The 25,697-nt window shown below is 48.2% G+C and overlaps 9 non-coding genes and 2 pseudogenes across 9 annotated transcripts; 10 read left to right on the top strand and 1 right to left on the bottom strand.

Annotated features, from left to right (window-relative positions):
* Window positions 1-1,941: 1,941 nt before the first annotated feature.
* LOC142374127 (5S ribosomal RNA) lies at window positions 1,942-2,060 on the bottom strand. The gene has a single exon (XR_012768648.1). It is a non-coding gene; the product is annotated as a 5S ribosomal RNA (ribosomal RNA).
* A 432-nt stretch (window positions 2,061-2,492) lies between these two features.
* On the top strand, window positions 2,493-2,602 carry LOC142374312 (U5 spliceosomal RNA; annotated as a pseudogene).
* Window positions 2,603-9,594: 6,992 nt separating this feature from the next.
* LOC142366277 (U1 spliceosomal RNA) lies at window positions 9,595-9,758 on the top strand. The gene has a single exon (XR_012766772.1). It is a non-coding gene; the product is annotated as a U1 spliceosomal RNA (small nuclear RNA).
* A 2,108-nt stretch (window positions 9,759-11,866) lies between these two features.
* LOC142402500 (U1 spliceosomal RNA) lies at window positions 11,867-12,030 on the top strand. Its single transcript, XR_012773381.1, has one exon. It is a non-coding gene; the product is annotated as a U1 spliceosomal RNA (small nuclear RNA).
* Window positions 12,031-12,576: 546 nt separating this feature from the next.
* On the top strand, window positions 12,577-12,740 carry LOC142402569 (U1 spliceosomal RNA). Its single transcript, XR_012773394.1, has one exon. It is a non-coding gene; the product is annotated as a U1 spliceosomal RNA (small nuclear RNA).
* A 549-nt stretch (window positions 12,741-13,289) lies between these two features.
* LOC142402497 (U1 spliceosomal RNA) lies at window positions 13,290-13,453 on the top strand. Its single transcript, XR_012773378.1, has one exon. It is a non-coding gene; the product is annotated as a U1 spliceosomal RNA (small nuclear RNA).
* A 546-nt stretch (window positions 13,454-13,999) lies between these two features.
* On the top strand, window positions 14,000-14,163 carry LOC142366076 (U1 spliceosomal RNA). The gene has a single exon (XR_012766711.1). It is a non-coding gene; the product is annotated as a U1 spliceosomal RNA (small nuclear RNA).
* Window positions 14,164-14,711: 548 nt separating this feature from the next.
* On the top strand, window positions 14,712-14,875 carry LOC142365948 (U1 spliceosomal RNA). The gene has a single exon (XR_012766684.1). It is a non-coding gene; the product is annotated as a U1 spliceosomal RNA (small nuclear RNA).
* A 548-nt stretch (window positions 14,876-15,423) lies between these two features.
* LOC142366359 (U1 spliceosomal RNA) lies at window positions 15,424-15,587 on the top strand. Its single transcript, XR_012766797.1, has one exon. It is a non-coding gene; the product is annotated as a U1 spliceosomal RNA (small nuclear RNA).
* A 548-nt stretch (window positions 15,588-16,135) lies between these two features.
* On the top strand, window positions 16,136-16,299 carry LOC142365829 (U1 spliceosomal RNA). The gene has a single exon (XR_012766661.1). It is a non-coding gene; the product is annotated as a U1 spliceosomal RNA (small nuclear RNA).
* A 547-nt stretch (window positions 16,300-16,846) lies between these two features.
* On the top strand, window positions 16,847-16,972 carry LOC142366641 (U1 spliceosomal RNA; annotated as a pseudogene).
* The last annotated feature ends 8,725 nt before the right edge of the window (window positions 16,973-25,697 follow it).

Below are 25,697 nucleotides of genomic sequence, written 5' to 3'. Positions count from 1 at the left end.
ACTACGAATACTCAAAAGTCAAGGGATGATATCAGATATCAGAACCTTTTTTCTTTTCTTCTTTTTTTTTAGATTCACATAAAACAGCAGGATTGACAGACAAACAGAGACCGGTCCCACACACTCACACCAAGTCAGTCGATCAAAGTTTTGTGTCAGTCACCGTTCAAATCTTCACAGTTTTAAATTATCAATTTCTTTCATTTAGACTTTTAATTTTTCAGGAGATGTTGGTGTCGGCAATATATGGAATACAAAATGTGTTTTCCCTACAAGCCTTGTGATATGGTTTCCTGACCAATGCAACAAATACTGACGTGTATTTATCAGCTTCGCTGTGACCTCTTAATAATAATCTCCTGTGGTCAATACATAAATGAATTTGAATTTTCTTCTCAAAATGTCTTTATACTGAGGTCTCGGATAACTCCAAAGAGTTCTAAGCAGATATATAAAATGATATAAACATATATACTTAAAATGTGCTCCTCATAGAACTGGATTTTTTCATTTCAGAGTTTTTTTTGAAAGCCTGATTGATTCAATCGTTGAACTTTAATGTTCGCCAGTCAATCAATTATCAGTATTCGTTTTACTCCTTGACTAGTGAAAATAATTTTCACGTATGTTTAATGAGTCTAGTGTACCCCGTACTCCCGTCAGTATTCCTCTCCCCAATGCATTGAAGGATGGCTGATAGACGCAAGAAGTACTATTGGCGATTGCTCAACAACCTGCCCGCTTCTTCAAAGCTATTAATTAATCCAGTTTGAATTCACCCGATTCACCATTTGCCGGAGCTCAGCGACTAGCCTTTCTTAATTACCACAAAAAAATACAACCACACAAGCCAGACCAACTGACCAAAGCTGTCTGCTTTACAACTCACATAAGCTGCTGTTTACACAATTTTTATCCCAATTCACACATATGGCTCCTCTTGGCCCAAAATTTCCCAAACAATTTCAACAGCCCCCCTGCGCAGAGGTAACAATGAGATGCTTACCGAATATACTCGTCCTTCTCCCGTGTTCTTTTAAATTTGTGGAACTGTCGGAGGCCCGTCACCTGTACGCCACCAACAGACACCGCCGCTTTCAGAAAAAAAAGGAAAAAATATGTCGTACCTGCAGGCTTAACGACTGATCTCGGCTGTCGGCGCACAGAGGACGCGTCCCGTCGGGCTCCAGCTGCCAAAATCTCACGCACTCGGGGTCACCATTATGTTGTGGAGGAAATAGGGCCAAGTACACTGTCGGCCAGCAGTCCATTGGGGAGTTTATTGAACAAACTGTCAAAGCAAATATGCATACAGGATGTACAAAATGTCCACCGTCTTCATACTGTGAACCAACTTTATACTGGTTTAATCATAACATGCATGCGTCATCCGGTCTCAATCTCTTTCTGCGACGCCGAGCGTCTGCCCTAAATGTAAACAGCCCATACTACCTTTTACCCATATTCATATGAGCCGAACAACAAGGCACAAGATGTGACTAGGCCAGATGTCATGAGGATGTCATGACATCCTTCTCCCAAAGGAGCAGTTCCAAAAAGTCAAACAGGGACTGCCTCTGCGTTTGACGCAGTCAAACTGCATGCGCCTGGAGAAGCCAAAAGGCTTACAGCACCTGGTATTCCCAGGCGGTCTCCCCATCCAAGTACTAACCAGGCCCGACTCTGCTTAGCTTCAGAGATAAAACTCTGGCTTTTAGTCTGCGAAAAGAGAGTGAAAGTGAACTCCACTTTGAGATGGCTCTGGGATTGGGCCGACTGGGAGAATTGCTTGAAAAAAACCTCTACACCCAAAGAGCGGTCAGAACAAAGCTTCAAGACCCCTAGTCTTTTGCACAGAGTAAAAGACAAAGCAGCCATTGAATAGGGCCCGATTGTTCCTACCTGGTCGGCCGAGGAGCATGCAGGGAGAAGAGAGAAAAATGCTTACAGCACCTGGTATTCCCAAGCGGTCTCCCATCCAAGTACTAACCAGGCCCGACCCTGCTTGGCTTCCGAGTTCGGACGAGATCGGGCGTGTTCAGGGCGGTGTGGCCGTAAGCCACAGTCCCCGTGACAAATATGTGTTATATAGGTGCTGGAACCATACGTTTCCCCTATTTTACTAGAGAGTTGGCTTGAGAGGCTGATGTTGAGCCTGCACGTCGACTTCCCTGATGTGATTGTTCTCTGCAGCTGAAAATGGGACTCTTAGATAACTTAGTGTGTGTCTGTCAAGCTCCTCTTTTCTCTGGGATTGGGCCGACTGGGAGAATTGCTTGAAAAAAACCTCTACACCCAATGAGCGGTCAGAACAAAGCCTCAAGACCCCTAGTCTTTTGCACAGAGTAAAAGACAAAGCAGCCATTGAATAGGGCCCGATTGTTCCTACCTGGTCGGCCGAGGAGCGAGCGTCTCAACCAAGCAAAGCTCACCGTGGGGAAGGTGGCTATGCCAACTAGCCTGATGCACCGCTCCCGCAGTGTCAAATACTCGTACTCTGGTTTCTCTTAACGTACAAGTCTTTCGCCTTTTACTAAAGACTTCCGTGGAGAGCAACATTAATGAGTTGTTTCTATTTTTGGAAGGCTTTACCTTTGCGGGTGAAGCCCATTCTGTCTGTGCAAAGGAAATCTTCTTGCTGTGCCAAGTGACTTCTCGGAGTAGAGTCACCTTATTTGTTGAGACCGTGCCCATGTTCAAAGCTGGAGCGCTAAATTGTTGTTGTTTGAATGGTGCTCAGTGGAGCGGGCTGGAGTGCAAAGTTGTACCATCTGAAACGGCTGAAGAGTGCTCACTGCAAAGTGACGCTTTGTAGGCAAAAAAAGAGCACCGCCACAAGTGCGCATTGTGCCAGGAAGGGCGCTCGGATGTGAAACAGTGGAGGGTTATCGCTTCTCGGCCTTTTGGCTAAGACTGCGATCGCCTCCTTTGGGTGGACTATTTTATGCTTTTTCGGCATTAAATTTTCTCGCTTTGGAGGTTCCTTTTTGTATTCGATCAAAGTATTCCAAGTCTTTTGTAGTTGGAGTTCTTTGTATTTAAATTTTCCTGTATTACCCTCTTTTTTCAGGTTTTTGTTTTTTGAACGAGTTTCAGCTGAAACAGGGTCGGTGTCGGTGTTCCGTTTTTTTAGAGGAAGGTAAGTATCACTTTTAGTACCTTTTTATCCACTTTTTACTCCTTTATTGGGTTTTTAGTGTGATATTTATTATTGTTCTTTTAAGCATTTTATTTAAAAACTGTTTGTGGTGCCTCCATCATGTCGGCTAACTATGCTGGCATGAGGAGGCACCACAGCGCTAGATTTTTATTTAAAGAAAAAGAAGGAAAGCTTATAGAGATGTCCAGATTGGACTTCTCTCAGAAGCTAATTCAAAATATATTGAACTTTAAGCCAGACGATTTGAATTGCATCCTGTCATTGCCTTTTAACAAAGGTTTCGATGTAAGTTTTCGCACTGCAGCTTTGCTGCAGGAGTTTTGGACGAGATTTGTTAATGTGCAAGCCCAGTTTTCTGCGTTTACTGTTGAGAAACTTACTGACAATACTCTGAAGACAGTAATTGTCAGAATGTTCAATGAAATGGTGAACGCAGAAGATATCTGTATATGGTTGGGAAGATTCTGCACTGTGAAAGGCCAGGCAATGAAGGTGAGGGATGTTGACGGCATCTGGAACTGCGCCTGGAGGGTCCCCATCCAACAATGGCAAGACCCCCAGGGCTTCCAGGGCCTGAAACATCTCCCATCAATGATTGTCTTGGGAGAAAACAGAGGCTACATCCACTACCAGGGACAGCACAAACTCTGATGCAAATATGGGGAGCACGGGCACCTGGTGGAGGCCTACACGAAGGTGTTTTGTGGCAAATATAGAGGAATCGGTCACACCTTCGAAGAGTGTACTAATGGCAGAAAGTGCAATCTCTGTGGAGAATTAAACGACCTCTTCAGAGATTGCCCAAAATCCTTTGCCAACAAATTGAAATCCTTAAAAACGTGGAAGGAAATGGAGGGCAGACCGAGGCAGTTAACGAGCTACTTGAAACAGCTGGGCTGGAAAATTCAAACTTCCCGCCAAAACCCCTGAATGGTGGACAGCCGTCAGGTGAGGCAGAGGAGGGGGAAAGGCCTGCTACACCCCCACCAATGGAGAGTTCTGGAGAGGAGGAGGAGGTGGTGCAGGCAGAAGGCGGAGCTAGTTCAGAATGTGAAGAAGTCCAATCACAGGATGATAGCGAGGATGCCTCCCTCCCAGATGCCCAGCAAACAAAGAGGCTTGCATCAGAATTGTCCTCTGATTCTCCTATAGCTTATGTGTCAAACTCAAGGCCCGCGGGCCAAATGTGGCACGCCTCGTCATTTTATGTGGCCCGCGAGAGCTTAAAAGGTCTGATTGTCTAAAAATAAAATCAAAATAAAGTCAAATATGTGCAGGGACCAAAAGCTACATTTCCCATAATGCATGCTGATTATGTTACGCGCGAACTGGACTGCAATGTTTCTAAATCGATGCGATTTTCCCAACAAGTGGAATTGAGAAATACAAATAATGATCCCAAAATGTCCAGGAAGAGAAAAAATTATGGAGTGGCCATTTTAATCAAAAACCCTCAGGTTCTGGTGAAGGGCAGCACTGTGGTGAGAGACGGACGGGCACTTTTAGCACATTTGACTTTTATGGGACAAGATTTTAACCTCTTAAATATTTATGGCTTTAACAAAAAAAAAATGACCGGTATGACCTTTTAGAAGACCTGCAGTCCCACATGCTAGGTAGGGCACCACTAGTTTTAGGGGGTGATTTTAACTGTATTTTAAGTAGGAGTGACAGAAAAAGAGCAGGGGAATTTTTTAAAGTTGACAAAACATCGGTTTTATTACAGGGCATATGCAAGGATTTTAAACTTCAGGACTGTTTTAAAACCATGCATCCCAGAGAGGAGGGCTTCACCTGGTTCAGTGGTGATGGCACCAGAGCCTCTCGTATAGATTACCTTTTTACACGGGACTGCCCACCAACCGATGCTAGATTGACCCCCGTTTTCTTTTCCGATCACCTTATTCTTTCCTGCACCCTATCACTCTCTTCGGGTGTGACTTCCGGAAGTGGTCTGTGGAAACTAAACTGCTCCCTTTTAGAAGAAAATGAAATAGTTAGTCAGTACCGGGAGCAGTACCACGAGTGGCAGACCCTTCAAGACTTTTACGATACACGTGCACACTGGTGGGAAATGGTGAAGGAAAAGACCCAGACATTCTTTAGACAGGCAGGTAGGAGAAAAAAGAATAGGGAAAACAGACGCATGATGGGACTGCAAAAGCGACTACAGCGCTACAAAGAAAATTATAAATAAAGGGGGGGCCATTTCAAAGCTAACAAAAGAGAACGGGTGCACAGTTGATACAATGGAAGAAATTAAACAAGCTGTTGACCAATTTTATCTTCACAAAAAAAAGACAAGACTGACTTGAAGAATTGGAGACCAATTACACTTTTGACCCCCCGAAAATCTCGGCATAGTTTGAACACTGGGCAAAACTAAACAGAGACAAGACCCGAGCCTGATTTTATGGGCCATGGACAGCGACCGAGACAACAGGACTCCCCGTGACTATAACCCAGACCAAACAGAAAATACTGGGGATTAAATTTGACAGGGAAGGAGGAGGATCATCAAACTGGCCAGACGTGGTAGGGAAAGTCAGGCAAAGACTAGGATACTGGGGACTTAGAGGACTGACCATTGAAGGAAAGGTTTTAATCATCAAAGCTGTGATTTTACCTTTGCTTTTACTAATGACACGACCTGGCTCAAAAGCCGTATCAAAAAGGAGGAAGCACACGGTTTGTAAGTTATAAGGAAATCAAATTTATTTAAACAATTCAAACTTAAGCTACGAATTCAACAAAAGTAAAACAATGGGATGTGGCAATCAGTCATCAGTAGTGTAGTGGTGTTATGGAGCATAAATGTGCGGCAAAGGTGTTGTATGGTGCGAAACATATCAAAAGGATAAAGCAAACAATCCCAAAACACAATGCTGTTCTCACAAACCCAGCCAGGAACCAAAAGGGAAGAATTAACAAAATAAGGCGGCTTAAAACCACTCCCACAGACGGCCAGATGTACGAGCTGCCGCAATCACTGCTGCACACTCCAACCAGCTTCCTAGTCTGAGGGAGGAGACAAAGGCTGTGTTCGAAACCACCTACTTCTCCTACTATTCCTACTAGTCATACTTTTTTAAGTTCCCGGATGTACACTAGATACATACTAGATTCGCCGAAATGTTGAGTATTCATCATGAGGTTACTCGTCACACTCAAAATACCCAAGATGCAACGTAATTTGACGTCGCCCATCGCCATTTGAACGGTCAAATTCCGTTAACGGGACGAGAGCAGTCAAAACGGCATAACCGGAAGTGCGTTGCTCACTGCGGCTAGCTTTAGTAGCGCCGAATTCGTGAGAACAAATTATAAATAGCCGGTATCTTGTCAGATTTTCAACACCTTGGGGGTCTAAATGACTACTTTCTCGCCTGAAAATGTTTCAAATGTTGCTAAAGTTATATATTTACAGAGTTTAGAGCTTAAGCGAAATCAGCTTTTCAGGCCGGCTGATTTCGGCTCGGGCAGGAGTGAAGTGCACTGTGTGTAAACGCTCTGCATACTGTCAGATCGATGAGTATGCCGTTTTCAAGTATGTAGTAGGCGGTTTCGAACACAGCCAAAGAAAGAGGGAGGAGAGAGACATGCCCAGCACAAGCCCCAGGGGCTGTGACACCCTCCCCCTAAAAAGAGGTTCAATATAGGGAACCGAAATATGTTTAAAACCTAGTAGGTACAACACACAACCAGCACTATTAAATGCTCAATGAAAAGTTATCAAAAAAAACAAATCAGAAAAAAAACACTTGCCCCATTAGGAGCTTAAAGTCCAACCACTGCCATCTGCCCCCAGCACACCAAACTCTTGCTCCTCAGCAACAGAGATTTGCCTAGGATTTCTGTGAGCATTTAAGAGGAGAAAGACAGGAGGCAGGAACAGACACCGCAAGCGGAACTGGAAGGGGACATCAACCGATCAAAGTTGTCCTAACACACCAGGTCCCTCGCCAACCCATACTTCTAATGGGCCCGAGAGAGGGCATCCGCCACCACATTCTCTGATCCTTTTATGTATCGGATGTCCAACCCATAAGACTGCAACATCAGAGACCATCGTATCAGTCTCTGGTTTGGACACTGCAAGGAGTTCAAAAAGGTTAGTGGATTGTGATCCGTGTAGACCACCACGGGTGTAGTGCCTGAAACTACATACACGTCAAAATGTTTCAAAGCCCATATCAAAGCTAGTGCCTCCTTTTCGATGATTGAATAATTTAGTTGGTAGGAGTTAAACTTTTTGGGAAAAAAAACTCACTGGCTTATCAACACCCAGATCATCAGCTTGCAATAGAACAGCACCTGCACCCACATGACTCGCATCTACCTGCAGTGAAAAAAGGCGGTCAAACCGTGGTGCCTCAAGAACAGGAGCTGTACATAACAAGGCTTTAATGTTCTCAAAAGCCTGTTGACATTCAGGGGTCCATATATACACTGCCTTTGCCTTCAAAAGGTTAGTGAGTGGCGATGCAACAGTGGAAAAATTGCGACAAAATCACCTGTAGTAACCCACTAATCCAAGACAACGCAACAGTTCCTTTTTCGTGGTTGGTACCGGATAATTTTCAACCGGGCTCACTTTAGCAGCCACAGGACGGATGCACCCCTGACCCACAACTCGGCCAAGATAAGTCACTGTCGCCTTGGCAAACTCAAATTTTGAGAGGTTCACGGTGAGACAGGCCTCAGCCAAGCGACCGAACAGCGCCCTGATGCGCTCGACATGCTGACGCCAAGAGTCAGAAAACACCACCACGTCATCCAAATAGACAGCGCAACCCTCCAGGTCCCCCAGAACACGAGTCATAAGGCGTTGAAATGTCGCTGGCGCATTTCTCAAGCCAAAAGGCATAACCTTGTAAGAAAACAAACTGTGCGGTGTCACAAATGCAGAAATTTCATGGGCCCGCTGAGTTAAAGGGACCTGTCAGTACCCTTTCAATATATCAAACTTACTTACAAACTTAGCATGACCAACCTCATCTACACAATCTTCCATACGAGGAAGTGGGAACGAGTCAGGTCTGGTGACAGCATTAACTTTCCTGAAGTCAGTGCAAAACCTTGGTGTGCCGTCTGCTTTGGGTACCGTGATGCAAGGCGATGCCCACGTTAACGAATAGGCTGAACATCTCCCACCTCAATATCGTGTTCAATAAGGAGGGTCTGAGTAGGCGTATCACCAAACAAACATGGAAAAGACCTAATCAACTCTGCCAACTCTGCCCTTTCTAACTCTGGCAGATGTTGCAACAATGCCTCAAGGTTACAGAGAGCCTCAGAGTTTTTCATCCGCCCATGTGTTAATGCTTGATCAACAGCTGGTAACCCATCCGCCTCCACCTCACTCACCAACAAAGGTGTAGTGACCGCTGATGCTCTAGTTGCTAAACATGCTGGATGAGAATTCGCCGCGATAACCTGTGCACCATACCCAGGTGATTTTGACGCACGCTCATAATATGGTTTTAACAGGTTCACATGACACAATTGGGTGGTTTTCCTGCGCTTTGGAGTCGAAATCAAATAATTTAAATCAGAAAGCTTCCTTAAAACTGTGTGTGGGCCATTAAATTTGGCTTGAAATGGCGAGCCTATGATGGGCAACAGCGCCAGTACTCGATCACCAGGACTGAAAACCCACCGTTCCGTACGTCTATCATAGAGCTTTTTCATTTTTCCCTGCACATGCTCCATTTTCTCCCTGGCCAGTTCGCCAGCTGCATAAAGTCTACGCCGAAAACCATTCACATAGTCTAACAGGTTCCGGGAAGGGTCCTCCCCCATCCACTGGTCCCTCAAAATGGCTAACGGACCTCGTACAGTATGGCCGAACACCAAGTCATTTGGGCTAAACCCTGTACTCTCTTGAACTACTTCCCTAGCCGCAAGCATTAACCAGGGCAAACCCTCCTCCCAGTCACCTTCCATTTGAATGCAATAAGAACGTAGCAACGACTTCAACGTTTGATGGAAACGTTCTAATGCTCCGTGACTTTGTGCATGATACGCAGATGCTTTGTTATGCTTGATGTTAAGCTGCTTCAACACTTGAGAGAAAAGGTGTGAGGAGAAATTCGAACCCTGGTCACTTTGAATGATTTTTGGAATGCCAAATATAGAGATGAATTGTGACAACGCTCTCACCACCGACCTAGCAGTGATGGTACGCAACGGGTACGCTGCTGGATAGCGAGTGGCTTGGCACATTACAGTGAGAAGATAGATAGTTCCGGATTTCGAGCGAGGGAGGGGGCCCAAACAGTCCACGATCACATGCTCAAAAGGTTGATTGACTGCTGGAATTGGTAATAGAGGAGCAGGTTTTAGAGTCTGATTGGGCTTACTTGTTAGTTGGCATGTGTCCGGCCGAGTGAGGCACCTGGAAAAGAGGTGTCAGCCTCTGACAGTTCCAACTCATACTTACCTGGCAGGGGAGATACCATGATCAAGAAGGTGGTTCACCCAGGACGAGGCTCAGCCATTGCATACCGGCTGTACTGACCCTTATGAATTCCCCAAATGTGGGAATCTCGACTGCATAATTTCTGGTAGTGGGGGACTGCGTTCGCGCTCTCCCCTGATTTGACTGTATAACGTGAATATCCCAGGGCAACTCTACCTTGGTTTTTGTCCTGGCGTTGCTGCTTTAACGACACCTCTCCATCTTTAAAACCCATGTTTTGCAAGGTTTGCTGAATGCTGCGGCAGGTCTGCACAGCTGATATGCAGCTGCGCAGTTGTCAGGTGATGTCATACAGTGCAGTCACCCCAGGCAGGAGGGCATTGCCTTAGTGATGGCAACAACGGCAGCATTTCTACACTGGAGATATTAAGCCGTGAGGGTTTGCTTCAACTAAGTGTAGCCCTTCCTATTACCGTTCAGATAAATAAGTGGACAAAAGTGGGTTCGTGCTGAGCTATAGTAAGTATGTGTACCTGGTAATGCAGTTACCCTAAAGTGAGTAGAGTATGACAAGTTATACAATGAATTTCCAAAAGAAAATATTTGTTTAAGCACCATTTATATGTTCAATAGAAAAAATAAAACTATGTAATAGTTCAAACAAAAAATGCACAAATGGGTAATCTCCCACTCTCAACTACTATGTTGCCCCCGTATAAGCTCACAAAATGAAAAAACAATAAATCAAAGGTACTCAATAGTACACTTCAAACTATATGTCACTATATTCACTGCTTTTACCGACCACACCTCTAAACCGTGGCCACACTCTGCATAATTATAAGCCCTTCAGTACCTAAATTTAAGTACCAGCCCCTTCAACTTCAAAAGAGCATGGAAGAGTAGGCTCCTCCTCCTCTAACCCAGCACAACGTTGTCCCTGTAACTCAACATAAACATTGACAAAAAACCTCTCCCCCTTAATCAAAGACAAAACAAAAGCAGTTGGCCAATACTTCCCTTAGACTAGGCTACTATTGCAGACAGTAGCCCCACAGTATAAAACCAAATGTTACCCACACTCCCGAAAGTAGAGCGTGAGGCTTACGTCACCCTTCTAGTCACAACACTCATACAAAAATGCACCGGTGCACCAAATAAAAGAAACAAAAAGCCGGCTATGAAAACAACAAACGTTGCAGGCCTGTTAATTCTCTCAAGTTTGTTCCCGTCAAAGTCTGTCTTTACTCACGACCCCAGAGAGCTGCAGTGGGTTGTCTGTGGTGTCACACGTCTCCCATGCAAACGTGGAGACACGAAGCGCGAGCCTCCCTCGGTGCCCGGAGGAACCACTGACTTTATCCTGGTCGCCAGTGGCACTCTCCGGGGCGCGTTGATCCCTCGATGGTTAACCTGGTGGAACCTCAGACGTCCCTGGTAGTCTGAGGCGCTAACCAAGCAACATTCACTGCTTTGTCCTGCTATCAAAATAACCAGCAACAATCGGCGCGCTGGTGTACAGTTCTTTTACTTTAGCTAGCTATCATGCACCACTCGGTCATGTGCGTTGCCTTATCGCGGTGTCTACACTCGTAGTACTTCACCAATAGTAAAAACAATGTAATAAATCAAATTCACAAACCCGGATTGAGCTTGCGCCATAAAACACTAAGTGTCACAATAAATGATAAATGACTACTTAACAGAGGAAACTAATCGTGTAACTCTCAAACACTTCTCCTAGCAAACCTGCCTGGAGCTTCTTCCTCCCGTTCTCTCCCTCTCTTTTTCCCCAATTCCCGCGATACCCTCCTGAACTCGCATATATTTCACAGTTATGTTCAAATTAAATATTTCACATTATATCCTATATAGTGTGTTTTTACCATGTTTTTACAAGTACAAATAAACAAAAAAAAGTAAAAATAAACTATTTATCATAAGTGTAACTATTTATTTATTACTGAGAATAAATTGACATACTGAACTGAAATCACGTGACTCGGGGATACCTCCGGGTTACATAAGAATTTTCCCACTGTGTGTGGGTGTGGCTCTAGAGATGGGGATAGTGGAAAAACTAAATCAATTTGTGCTCCAAGTTCCTTGGTTGTTGAAACAAGAACTGATCAGAAAGATGAAGAAAAGCCGGACTGTTTTAATCTGCAAGCTTTTCAGATTCAGGTTAGCTGCTGGCATGGCACTGCAGACAGTTGAATTTGCTGCACCGTCCGGCCGAGTGAGGCACCTGGAAAAGAGGTGTCAGCCTCTGACAGTTCCAACTCATACTTACCTGGCAGGGGAGATACCATGATCAAGAAGGTGGTTCACCCAGGACGAGGCTCAGCCATTGCACACCGGCTGTACTGACCCTTGCGAATTCCCCAAATGTGGGAATCTCGACTGCATAATTTCTGATAGTGGGGGACTGCGTTCGCGCTCTCCCCTGATTTGACTGTATAACGTGAATATCCCTGGGCAACTCTACCTTGGGTTTTGTCCTGGCGTTGCTGCTTTAACGACACCTCTCCATCTTTAAAACCCATGTTTTGCAAGGTTTGCTGAATGCTGGCAGGTCTGCACAGCTGATATGCAGCTGCGCAGTTGTCAGGTGAGGTCATACAGTGCAGTCACCCCAGGCAGGTGGGCGTTGCCTTAGTGATGGCAACAACGAGATGAGAATACGGCAGCATTTCTGCACTGGAGATATTAAGCCGTGAGGTTTTGCCTCAACTAAGAATTTTCCCAGTGTGGGTGGGTGTGGCTCTAGAGACGGGGAGAGTGGAAAAACTAAATCAATTTGTGCTCCAAGTTCCTTGGTTGTTGAAACAAGAACTGATCAGAAAGATGAAGAAAAGCCGGAGTGTTTTAATCTGCAAGCTTTTCAGATTCAGGTTAGCTGCTGGCATGGCACAGCAGACAGTTGAATTTGCTGCACCGTCCGGCCGAGTGAGGCACCTGGAAAAGAGGTGTCAGCCTCTGACAGTTCCAACTCATACTTACCTGGCAGGGGAGATACAATGATCAAGAAGGTGGTTCACCCAGGACGAGGCTCAGCCATTGCACACCGGCTGTGCTGACCCTTGCGAATTCCCCAAATGTGGGAATCTCGACTGCATAATTTCTGGTAGTGGGGGACTGCGTTCGCGCTCTCCCCTGATCTGACTGTATAACGTGAATATCCCTGGGCAACTCTACCTTGGGTTTTGTCCTGGCGTTGCTGCTTTAACGACACCTTTCCATCTTTAAAACCCATGTTTAGCAAGGTTTGCTGAATGCTGCGGCAGGTCTGCACAGCTGATATGCAGCTGCGCAGTTGTCAGGTGAGGTCATACAGTGCAGTCACCCCAGGCATGTGGGCGTTGCCTTAGTGATGGCAACAACGAGATGGGAATACGGCAGCATTTCTGCACTGGAGATATTAAGCCGTGAGGGTTTGCCTCAACCAAGAATTTTCCCAGTGTGGATTGGGTGTGGCTCTAGAGATGGGGAGAGTGGAAAAACTAAATCAATTTGTGCTCCAAGTTCCTTGGTTGTTGAAACAAGAACTGATCAGAAAGATGAAGAAAAGCCTGAGTGTTTTAATATGCAAGCTTTTCAGATTCAGGTTAGCTGCTGGCATGGCACTGCAGACAGTTGAATTTGCTGCACCGTCCGGCCGAGTGAGGCACCTGGAATAGAGGTGTCAGCCTCTGACAGTTCCAACTCATACTTACCTGGCAGGGGAGATACCATGATCAAGAAGGTGGTTCACCCAGGACGAGGCTCAGCCATTGCACACCGGCTGTACTGACCCTTGCGAATTCCCCAAATGTGGGAATCTCGACTGCATAATTTCTGATAGTGGGGGACTGCGTTCGCGCTCTCCCCTGATTTGACTGTATAATGTGAATATCCCTGGGCAACTCTACCTTGGTTTTTGTCCTGGCGTTGCTGCTTTAACGACACCTCTCCATCTTTAAAACCCATGTTTTGCAAGGTTTGCTGAATGCTGGCAGGTCTGCACAGCTGATATGCAGCTGCGCAGTTGTCAGGTGAGGTCATACAGTGCAGTCACCCCAGGCAGGTGGGCGTTGCCTTAGTGATGGAAACAACGAGATGAGAATACGGCAGCATTTCTGCACTGGAGATATTAAGCCGTGAGGTTTTGCCTCAACTAAGAATTTTCCCAGTGTGGGTGGGTGTGGCTCTAGAGATGGGGAGAGTGGAAAAACTATATAAATTTGTGCTCCAAGTTCCTTGGTTGTTGAAACAAGAACTGATCAGAAAGATGAAGAAAAGCCGGAGTGTTTTAATCTGCAAGCTTTTCAGATTCAGGTTAGCTGCTGGCATGGCACAGCAGACAGTTGAATTTGCTGCACCGTCCGGCCGAGTGAGGCACCTGGAAAAGAGGTGTCAGCCTCTGACTGTTCCAACTCATACTTACCTGGCAGGGGAGATACAATGATCAAGAAGGTGGTTCACCCAGGACGAGGCTCAGCCATTGCACACCGGCTGTACTGACCCTTGCGAATTCCCCAAATGTGGGAATCTCGACTGCATAATTTCTGGTAGTGGGGGACTGCGTTCGCGCTCTCCCCTGATTTGACTGTATAACGTGAATATCCCTGGGCAACTCTACCTTGGTTTTTGTCCTGGCGTTGCTGCTTTAACGACACCTTTCCATCTTTAAAACCCATGTTTTGCAAGGTTTGCTGAATGCTGCGGCAGGTCTGCACAGCTGATATGCAGCTGCGCAGTTGTCAGGTGAGGTCATACAGTGCAGTCACCCCAGGCAGGTGGGCGTTGCCTTAGTGATGGCAACAACGAGATGGGAATACGGCAGCATTTCTGCACTGGAGATATTAAGCCGTGAGGTTTTACCTCAACTAAGAATTTTCCCAGTGTGGGTGGGTGTGGCTCTAGAGATGGGGAGAGTGGAAAAACTAAATCAGTTTGTCCTCCAAGTTCCTTGGTTGTTGAAACAAGAACTGATCAGAAAGATGAAGAAAAGCCGGACTGTTTTAATCTGCAAGCTTTTCAGATTCAGGTTAGCTGTTGGCATGGCACTGCAGACAGTTGAATTTGCTGCACCGTCCGGCCGAGTGAGGCACCTGGAAAAGAGGTGTCAGCCTCTGACTGTTCCAACTCATACTTACCTGGCAGGGGAGATACCATGATCAAGAAGGTGGTTCACCCAGGACGAGGCTCAGCCAATGCACACCGGCTGTACTGACCCTTGCGAATTCCCCAAATGTGGGAATCTCGACTGCATAATTTCTGGTAGTGGGGGACTGCGTTCGCGCTCTCCCCTGATTTGACTGTATAACGTGAATATCCCTGGGCAACTCTACCTTGGTTTTTGTCCTGGCGTTGCTGCTTTAACGACACCTTTCCATCTTTAAAACCCATGTTTTGCAAGGTTTGCTGAATGCTGCGGCAGGTCTGCACAGCTGATATGCAGCTGCGCAGTTGTCAGGTGAGGTCATACAGTGCAGTCACCCCAGGCAGGTGGGTGTTGCCTTAGTGATGGCAACAACGAGATGGGAATACGGCAGCATTTCTTCACTGGAGATATTAAGCCGTGAGGGTTTGCCTCAACTAAGAATTTTCCCAGTGTGGGTGGGTGTGGCTCTAGAGATGGGGAGAGTGGAAAAACTATATAAATTTGTGCTCCAAGTTCCTTGGTTGTTGAAACAAGAACTGATCAGAAAGATGAAGAAAAGCCAGAGTGTTTCAATCTGCAAGCTTTTCAGATTCAGGTTAGCTGCTGGCATGGCACTGCAGACAGTTGAATTTGCTGCACCGTCCGGCCGAGTGAGGCACCTGGAAAAGAGGTGTCAGCCTCTGACAGTTCCAACTCATTCTTACCTGGCAGGGGAGATACCATGATCAAGAAGGTGGTTCACCCAGGACGAGGCTCAGCCATTGCACACCGGCTGTACTGACCCTTGCGAATTCCCCAAATGTGGGAATCTCGACTACATAATTTCTGGTAGTGGGGGACTGCGTTCGCGCTCTCCCCTGATTTGACTGTATAACGTGAATATCCCTGGGCAACTCTACCTTGGTTTTTGTCCTGGCGTTGCTGCTTTAACGACACCTTTCCATCTTTAAAACCCATGTTTTGCAAGGTTTGCTGAATGCTGCGGCAGGTCTGCACAGCTGATATGCAGCTGCGCAGTTGTCAGGTGAGGTCATACAGTGCAGTCACCCCAGGCAGGTGGGCGTTGCCTTACTGATGGAAACAACGAGATGAGAATACGGCAGCATTTCTGCACTGGAGATATTAAGCCGTATGGGTTTGGCTCAACTAAGAATTTTCCCAGTGTGGGTGGGTGTGGCTCTAGAGATGGGGAGAGTGGAAAAACTATATAAATTTGTGCTCCAAGTTCCTTGGTTGTTGAAACAAGAACTGATAAGAAAGATGAAGAAAAGCCGGACTGTTTTAATCTGCAAGCTTTTCAGATTCAGGTTAGCTGCTGGCATGGCACTGCAGACAGTTGAATTTGCTGCACCGTCCGGCCGAGTGAGGCACCTGGAAAAGAGGTGTCAGCCTCTGACTGTTCCAACTCATACTTACCTGGCAGGGGAGATACCATGATCAAGAAGGTGGTTCACCCAGGACGAGGCTCAGCCATTGCACACCGGCTGTGCTGACCCTTGCGAATTCCCCAAATGTGGGAATCTTGACTGCATAATTTCTGGTAGTGGGGGACTGCGTTCGTGCTCTCCCCTGATTTGACTGTATAACGTGAATATCCCTGGGCAACTCTACCTTGGGTTTTGTCCTGGCGTTGCTGCTTTAACGACACCTCTCCATCTTTAAAACCCATGTTTTGCAAGGTTTGCTGAATGCTGCGGCAGGTCTGCACAGTTGATATGCAGCTGTGCAGTTGTCAGGTGAGGTCATACAGTGCAGTCACCCCAGGCAGGTGGGCGTTGCCTTAGTGATGGCAACAACGAGATGGGAATACGCAGCATTTCTGCACTGGAGATATTAAGCCGTGAGGGTTTGCCTCAACTAAGAATTTTCCCAGAGTGGGTGGCTGTGGCTCTAGAGATGGGGAGAGTGGAAAAACTAAATCAATTTGTGCTCCAAGTTCCTTGGTTGTTGAAACAAGAACTGATCAGAAAGATGAAGAAAAGCCGGACTTTTTTAATCTGCAAGCTTTTCAGATTCAGGTTAGCTGCTGGCATGGCACTGCAGACAGTTGAATTTGCTGCACCGTCCGGCCGAGTGAGGCACCTGGAAAAGAGGTGTCAGCCTCTGACAGTTCCAACTCATACTTACCTGGCAGGGGAGATACCATGATCAAGAAGGTGGTTCACCCAGGACGAGGCTCAGCCATTGCACACCGGCTGTACTGACCCTTGCGAATGGCAATGTGCTGAATAGGAGTGCAATTGACCCTGCGAGCCATTGGCTTAGAGTCCATGTGGGTGCAATTAAGAATTCTGATATCACTGACCTCAAGAGTAATTTGCATATGCCTTCCCCCAGGTCTTGTGGACCAGGAAGGACCAGGATATTACAGCACAAATGGCACACAATTTTATAGTTGCACCAAGCATAAGCCCCCTGCATCCATTTGCGCACAAAAGTCCCCTCCTGGCATGCTTTTGCATGGTATTGTCATGGCAATCAACAGAATAAAGTGTTAAATGCATTTATTGTCATACTTTTGCTATATCTCAAGTGTGTGTATGAACAAAAAGCTATTCAAAATTCATGCCATGTAGTTTTTTTTTTGCTCCCTTTCTTTCAATAAAGTATTATTGATTATCACTTACTCCTATGCCTCTTATGCTACTTCCCTAGAAGCCATTTATTTATATGGCCCTTATTTCTGATAACTAGGCTCTGTTATTGTTGAATCAATTGACAGACACTCCACGACTCATTGTGACTGTAGCACTGACCATTTTTATTCAGTACCACAGCAAACAGCATCCAAGGGCAATGTTGACACCAGAGGGTGCAGTGCCGAGGAACAACAAAAGGTGCTGCGTTAAAGGGCACTCAGAGAGGGCACAGAGGACCATGAATTGCATGGCATTGTGGAGCAATACAAAATGTAATGGCACAGTTTACAGAGCATCACAGAAGTGCAACTTTAAAGGGCACAGTGCAGAGAACAACCCCACATAAAGTGAATGAAATAGGGCAACAGTGCAGAGAACAACCCCACATGAAGTAAATGAAAGAGGGCAACAGTGCAGAGAACAACCCCACATTAAGTGAATGAAATAGGGCAACAGTGCAGAGAACAACCCCACATAAAGTGAATGAAATAGGGCAACAGTGCAGAGAACAACCCCACATTAAGTGAATGAAATAGGGCAACAGTGCAGAGAACAACCCCACATAAAGTAAATGAAACAGGGCAACAGTGCAGAGAACAACCCCACATAAAGTGAATGAAATAGGGCAACAGTGCAGAGAACAACACGTGACATGTTTAAGGGCAATTGTTCGTCCAGAACACAGAGAACAACCCCACATAAAGTGAATGAAATAGGGCAACAATGCAGAGAACAACCCCACATAAAGTGAATGAAACAGGGCAACAGTGCAGAGAACAACCCCACATAAAGTGAATGAAATAGGGCAACAGTGCAGAGAACAACCCCACATAAAGTGAATGAAATAGGGCAACAGTGCAGAGAACAACCCCATATAAAGTGAATGAAATAGGGCAACAGTGCAGAGAACAACCCCACATAAAGTGAATGAAATAGGGCAACAGTGCAGAGAACAACACACAGAACGCAGAGCATGAACACAGGAACTATATACACTATTTACAAGGGGCCGACCGTTCACTCCTCCAGTCCGTCCACAACGGACATGAAGTGTTCAAAGTTTTTGAAAACTATGTCTTCCAGTCCTTTGGAGGGTGAACGGTGGATCTCAGGGCAATATGTCTTTTTTTTTATATTTTTTGTGTCCCTGGATTTTGTGCCCGCAAACTTTGCAGGCCGGGAGACGCTGAACCTTCACGCCCAGCTCAGTGGGGTGGTCTGCCAGCTTTCTCTTGTACAGAGTCGATCGGGACCACGACAACCCTGCCACAGCACTTTGTCCAGAGGGCGGCTTTACACCTGGCCTGATGGGCACAGACGCCGTGACCTGCGGGATGGAGGCCTGACCAGCAGGCTGTGTGGAGGAGGAGACGAGGGGCAGCAGAGGCGTGGTGATGGTGGACGGGGCAGAGCAGGAGACGAGGGGCAGCACTGCAGGAGGCCTGGTGATGGTGGAGGTGGTGGGGATTCTCCTCACCGGCAGACGGAGCAGCTGTGGAGGAGGCTGCGGCGTCTCCAGCAGCAGGTTGGTCCGACCCTTCAACACCTTGGTGCCGGCTGTGCTGGACGTGGGGACGTACTCCATCACGGGGTAGTCGGGTGGAGGGAGGACGTCCGGCTGGCGTGGTGCAGGAGGCAGCTGCTCACAAGACACAGACGCGGCCTTTGAGGTCACAGCTGGCTGCCTGGTGGCGTGGAGGTTGACCAGCCTCTCCTGCTGGCGGATGAAGTCTCTCACCGTCTTGGTGTTAATTTTGGGGAGAGGGATGCCCGCCTTGCAAAGGACGGGGTCCTCTACCAAGACCCGGTGCTGGATCCTCTCATAGGCCTTGAGAATGTTGGCCTTCTCAGGGCTGGAGCGGGAGGCCTGAGGGCTGCGCAGCCACAGCAGCTTGACCAGCACGCACATCAGCCGGTTGTGCTGCGGGCTGATGTCCTGCTGAGCTGGCGCGTACCTCCTAGCCATCTTTACCCGCTGGACCACAGCGGCGTCAGCCAGGTCGTCCCTCTTGGTCCGACAATATAGCGTGTTGCCCCAGTGGGTGCGGTAGAGCTGGTGGTACCGCTGTGGCTGTTTGTCATGCTCCTTCACCCCATTCCAGGCATGAAGGACCCTGTTCCGCTCTGCTGTGCTGAGGAGCAGCTTCTGCTCTGTCAAGCCGACCTCCAGCAGCGCAGCACAGAAAGCCTCCAGCTTCTGGAACCCGGGCAGAGGACTGACACTGCAGACATCGTCCTGTAAAACACACACACACACACACAGAAAAGTAGGTAAGTTTCAATGTATACGATGTCTTGTTTTTTCAGTGGGTCACATGTATGTATCGCTGTATTCTCTTCTATCAGTATGTATTGGACTCACAAAGGCTCCTGCCTTTGTGAGTCCAATCCGAAGCAGTCTCGCTGCTGGTCAGTCTGATGTAGGGCTCCACATCAGTACGGTCCTCCTCGCTCTGGTACGCCTCGTCGGCGTCTGGGTCGACCTCCCCAGGCTGAACGACTTCCTCCTCCGGCCCAGGACCGTCGCTGACGATGCCCTCCAGCGAGAACGCCTCCCCCGTGCTTTGGCTGAAGAGGTACTCCAGCCCGAGCAGCTCATCGGACTGGACATCAGCCGGGGCCCGGAAGTTGCGCTCCACTGGCTCGCCCAACAGCTGCTGGCAGCGGGAGTTCAGGCGGTCAATGAGTGGCGCAGAGTACACCCGGTGGTGCCGCCCTCCGCCCCCAAACACCGCGTCTGAGCTGCGGTCAGCGTTCCACCTGGCGATGCCAGGCCGCGCCGCACAGTGGGGACCTGAACATCACAACAAACAGGTATTATCAGTGCCTCAGTTATCATGTGATAAACGTGTTTTTTTTTTTGGTATTTTTCCCCCTTAGATTACCTGGAATCATGTGGGGCAAAGATTTATGGAACCCCTCCAGGCTGTTGCTCCCACGCAGGCCCTTGTAATACGGGACGTCCACACTGTTGATGGTGGTGGTGCGGGCGACACGATTCATGACCATGCCTGGGGGGTCCTGGATGCACTCCAGATGTCGCTGCTGGGCTGCCCACATCTCATCAATGGCCGCTGTAAACACACACACACACACACACATGTTGAGCTGCAGTCATTTTGCACGTGTGTGTGTGTGTGTGTGTGTGTGTGTGTGAGGTGTTTTTTTTCTTACCAGGGGACTTGAAGAGGCTGACGCCGCTCTCATCCGGCCCTGCTGGACCCTTCATGTCCTCGATGAGGAGGTGGACCAGGCGAAACGTCTCCTGGGCCCCGAGGGTGACCCGCCGGACATGGTGCTTCAGCTGGTCCCGGGAGACGTACCGCCGGACCACGTCCTCGTCACTCACCACCTCCATGGTGGCCGGGTCTCTGGCCCTGATGGCAGCGATGAGGAGCTGGAGGTCCTCGCGGTTGTAGGCCAGCACCGCCCCGACCAGCGCGGATTTAAAGGGGCCGTATTTGGAGTGAGCCTCCGTTCTTAGAGCGGCGTCAAAGCGGTGGAGCCAGTGGAAAATGTCCAGCCTCACCACCATCCCCTCGTCCACCCAGGACTGGAACATGATCTCCACCGCGGTCGGACCCTGTGCTTTGCAGCAGCCGCGGTCGATGTAGAGGATCTGGGGGACGGGCTGGTTTGCGAGGCGAAACCTCTCCATCACCCCACGACACATGGGCCCCAGCTTCTCCACCGACTCCTCGCAGGTGAGCACAAAGCTGACGATCTGGGAGAGCTCGTTGCCGATGCTGGTGAACCACTCAGCCGAGCCCTTGCCCTCCCCAGACAGCTTCTTCACCACCTACAACAAAACAAACAAACAAATACAGTTTAGCTTTGCATAATGTGGTGTTTCCCTGTGAGTACTTGTATGCAACACACTTTTGGCTAACTTGCCTTCTTCGTGGAGTCCATTTTCAGCACTTTGCCGAACGTGGACAGGATCTGGCTCCGGTAATCCTGCACGTTGTCCGCCTCGGCCAGGAGAAAGGCGTGGCACAGGAGCCGGGCGCAGGGAACCGCTCTCGGAGGGGGCGGTGCCTGGAACTCCCTGTGGCCCAGCGCAGAGACGATGCCTCTGGGTTCCACCAGGGCCATGAGGAGTGTGGTGTAGAGGTCCTTCCTCTCATGGTAGTCCTCCAGGTGGTTCTCCTGCACCTGCCGCCACACCTTGACCATCGTGTTACCCTCCGTTCTGTCACGCAGGAGGCGAATGATGGTCTTGTCCACCCCTCGCCTGGCAGTCAGTATGGCGGGAAACCTGGCCCGATGTGCCTCGCTCAGCTGCCGGAGGATGGCGTCGTCCCACGCCAGCCACCGACCCATGGGTCCGCTCTCTCCACCTCTGGCAGCCTTGAGACACGGCCCGCACGACAACACCTCTGTCGCCAGGGTGTACCAGCCCAACACATCACAGATGTGACGTACCTAAAACAGAGAGAGAGAGAATCACAGGTCAATCACAGGTTGCAGATATGCAACAAGCTTTTTATTTATTTACATTATTTATTTACATTACATTTTTTGCATTTTATGTGTGCTTCCCTTTTTCACAACAAAGATCTGTGAAATCTTTTTGATTTGTTGTTGAATGGAAAGTTTATGATGGTTGCGTTCCGCACTTTGTATTAAGAATGTTCAATAAAGATCTATTACATACATTTTATTGTGGTAGCAGCAGTTCACTATACCTTTTTTGCCAATCGATCTGCAGAGAATGACTTGGTTGTGTGAACAAAATTAATCAGGAAAGCCCACAGTTGCAAATTTGCAACATTGCCTAAAATGATTAAAAATAGCCCAATTTCAAAAATTCCAAAAATATTGGTTTATTCCCACCCAAAAAGATGAAAGAAGAGCCAAAATGATTTTTTTCAATGATTATTCGTATGCTTGGGTGCTACAAGGTTAAGTAGTCCATGGTGATGTGTGTATTTCTCTGAGCACAGCTGTGCAGAGACTGAGCCTTACCCGGGAGTGGTAGCCAGACTTGGAGAGGTGTGAGTTGCCTCCAGCCCCGGCACACTTCTCTCCGCGCGGACACTTCAGGGAGCACCGCCACACTCCGACGGGACGCCAGAAGAAAAAGCGGCCTCGGAAAAAGGCCTGTGGAGTGGGAATGCCGCCGCTCACAAAGCCGGGTGGCTCGGGTGGGTAGAACCACATCCGGTCTGACTTCAACACTCGCCGCCTTCTAATGGCGCCCTTTATGTCCTTGTAGACCTGGACTGGTGTGAAGAGGCCTCGCTCGCTGTCCTCCTTCAGCCAGGGGATGTCGGCAGAGGGGATTCCGTTGGGGTCTTCCCAGAGGCGCACCCAGCCTTCCAGCTCCACCTGCAAGACACAAGGTGTACAACAACGCACAACATTTAGTTATTTATTTTCCCTAATGTGGTGATTTTGTGAAATGCATTAACATTGCTTGTGTATTTTGTGATTTTACACTTACAGAAGAGTCACTCTGTGACAAGGTGGTGGCAGACGCAGGCTGTGAGGTCGACGGCGGCTCCTCGGGACGAGCATCAGGGGGACCCTGACCAGGCGCTGAGGACGGCACGGGCGTCTGTTGTTCAGGAGACTCAGTAGAGGCAGCCTTGCTGGTGGACGGCTGTGAGGACAGCAAGAGCTGCTTTGAGGCAGCCTTGCTGGTGGACAGCTGTGAGGACAGCAGGAGCTGCTTTGAGGCAGCCTTACTGGTGGACGCCTGTGAGGACAGCAGGAGCTGCTTGTGCTGTGTTGAGGCAGCCGTGCTGGTGGACGGCTGTGAGGACAGCAGGAACTGCTCTGAGGCAGCCTTGCTGGTGGAGGGCTGTGAGGACAGCAGGAGCTGCTTGTGCTGTGTTGAGGCAGCCGTGCTGGTGGACGGCTGTGAGGACAGCAGGAGCTGCTTTGAGGCAGGCTTGCTGGTGGAGGGCTGTGAGGACAGCAGGAGCTGCTTGTGCTGTGTTGAGGCAGCCGTGCTGGTGGACGGCTGTGAGGACAGCAGGAGCTGCTTTGAGGCAGCCTTGCTGGTGGAGGGCTGTGAGGACAGCAGGAGCTGCTTGTGCTGTGTTAAGGCAGCCGTGCTGGTGGAGGGCTGTGAGGACGGCTTCTGCTGCTTGCTGCGCCTTTCCTTCTTGCTGGTAGACTTCTTTGGAGAAGCTGGCACGCTGGTGGAGAGTGGCGACGGCTGTTTGGGACCCTAGGCGGACATAGGAGGAGGCTGACTGGCGGAGATGGGCTCCCCATGGCTCTCGAAGGTGACGAGGGCATCCACCAGAGCAGTGTCGTCCGGAGCGTCGTCAGACCATGGCGCCTGGGAGGTGGCAGCTGCAGCAGGGGCCCTTGAAGTGGCAGCGGCGGCAGCAGCAGGAGGAGGAGTGGCGCTCTGTGAATTACAGGTGAGTGTGAGCTATTACATTATTATTGGGTTTTGCAGTGTAGTTACAGAATGCAGTGTAGTTACAGAATGCAGTGTAGTTACAGAATGCAGTGTAGTTACCTCTTTATCCAGTATATACTGTCTGAAGCGTTTGAGTGACTTCGAGGTGATGTCACTCTCCCGCATCAGCAGCCACTGCTTGACAGAGGTGTGGGCCTCCTGCGCCATCCTCCGCTCCTGCTCACTGCCGGCTTGAGGGTCAGATTGGTGGTGCTGGTACCACTGCCACATCTCGAGGAACGTGAACGACCGGAAACGGCCCATGCCGTAAATGGCCTTGTCCACGTTCCTCTCGAGGTGGCAGGAGATGGCCGGAAAGAGCTCCACGTACTGCAGCAGGCTGTCCTTCAACCACTCCTCGTTTAAGGCCCCACGCTTCTCCGGCTGCCGGCTCTCTTTAACGTGGCGGTCGACAAGACTGAAATGCACACACACACACACACACACACACATCGCTGTTATTTTCAGTGAAGGGAAAACTGTTCCTGGCTTGCTTTGGTTTTCTTGTAAATGCTTACTACTTGACGTAGCCCACGTCGTTCTCGACCAGCCACTTGAAGGTCCGGCCGGTGTAGCGGCCGAAGGTCAGGACCAGCTGCCCCAAGTACTGGGCCTCAGTCGGCCTCTGTACGCCGCAGCGCCTCTTTGCTGAAGACGAGACATGTTATGACCTCAGTGAACAGGCAAGCAAAAGCTCTGGTGCACCACATTGTCATTACTTATATATTTATAGTATAAATGCAATGCCAAGATGTTTACCCTCCTCAAAGGCAGTCTTGGGGTCCCTCAGTTTATCGTCCCTCGGACAAACCTGACCTCTCCCCTGCTGGGCCTTGGCTGCCTTGGAGGCTGCCAGAACGCATTGCTGCCTCTCTGCCGGCAGGCTGGTGTTCAGGATGTTGAGGGCTGGCAGCAAAGTATCCATGTCCTGAAATTGTCAACAGACTTTTAGCAATATCATGATCATTATAACCATTGCAATGGTCACTATTATTAGACAAATGGAGGCAAAAGCCATAGCATTGCCACCAGAATTGAAAATGTACAACAGGCAAATGTAACACGTATTAAAATTCATCCAAACGAGGTGGATATTTTATTTATTTTTTTTGCATAAATAATGGCTCCGGGCCAAATCACAGACGCACTTGACAGAGTTGCAGCTTGAAAGAGCGCATGTGCACTGTCGCTGGTGTCACTCGACTTTCATTTTACAACGCTAAAAACGTTATCTATTATCTGTTGATGTGACATTCACAAAGTAGACAGGAAAATGATATAAATATAGCCATGACGTATTTTTGTCTTTTGCTAAAAATAAACTTTATAGCGTTGATTAAACAAAACACCCATGGAGCAACGCGGAGATATTTACAGCGTACGGTCACCCAGCTTTAACATTACGCTTAAAACCTTGTATTAAAAATAAACAGGTGATCTTCTTAATAAATTACAGAGGTATATCGCCAGAATATGATCGCAGACGAGCTAGAGGGTCTGGCTGCAGACCTTTACTGCCACTGGTGTCACTCGACTTCCATGTTACAACGTTAAAAACGTTATCTGTTATCTGTTGATGTGACATTCACAAAGAAGACAGGAAAATGATATAAATAAAGCCATGCTGTATATTTTTTTTGCTAAAAATAAACTTTATAGCGTTGCTAACACCCTCCGGTCACCCAGCTTTAACATTACGCTAAAAACCTTGTATTACATATAAACAGGTGATCTTCTTGATAAATTACAGAGGTATATCGCTAGAATATAATCGTAGTAGGTAAATGCGGGACATTTTTTATCAATTACAGAGGTATATCGCTAGAATATGATCGTAGTAACAAACTGTACCTTCGTAGCAGCCTCTCGGTATTTCGCGAGTTGGTTTGGCTTGAATTGGCCAAGAGCCTCTC

Source organism: Odontesthes bonariensis, chromosome 2, assembly GCF_027942865.1.
Source record: "Odontesthes bonariensis isolate fOdoBon6 chromosome 2, fOdoBon6.hap1, whole genome shotgun sequence".
Taxonomy (NCBI): Eukaryota; Metazoa; Chordata; class Actinopteri; order Atheriniformes; family Atherinopsidae; genus Odontesthes; species Odontesthes bonariensis.
This window is presented reverse-complemented; position numbering and strand designations above follow the sequence as displayed.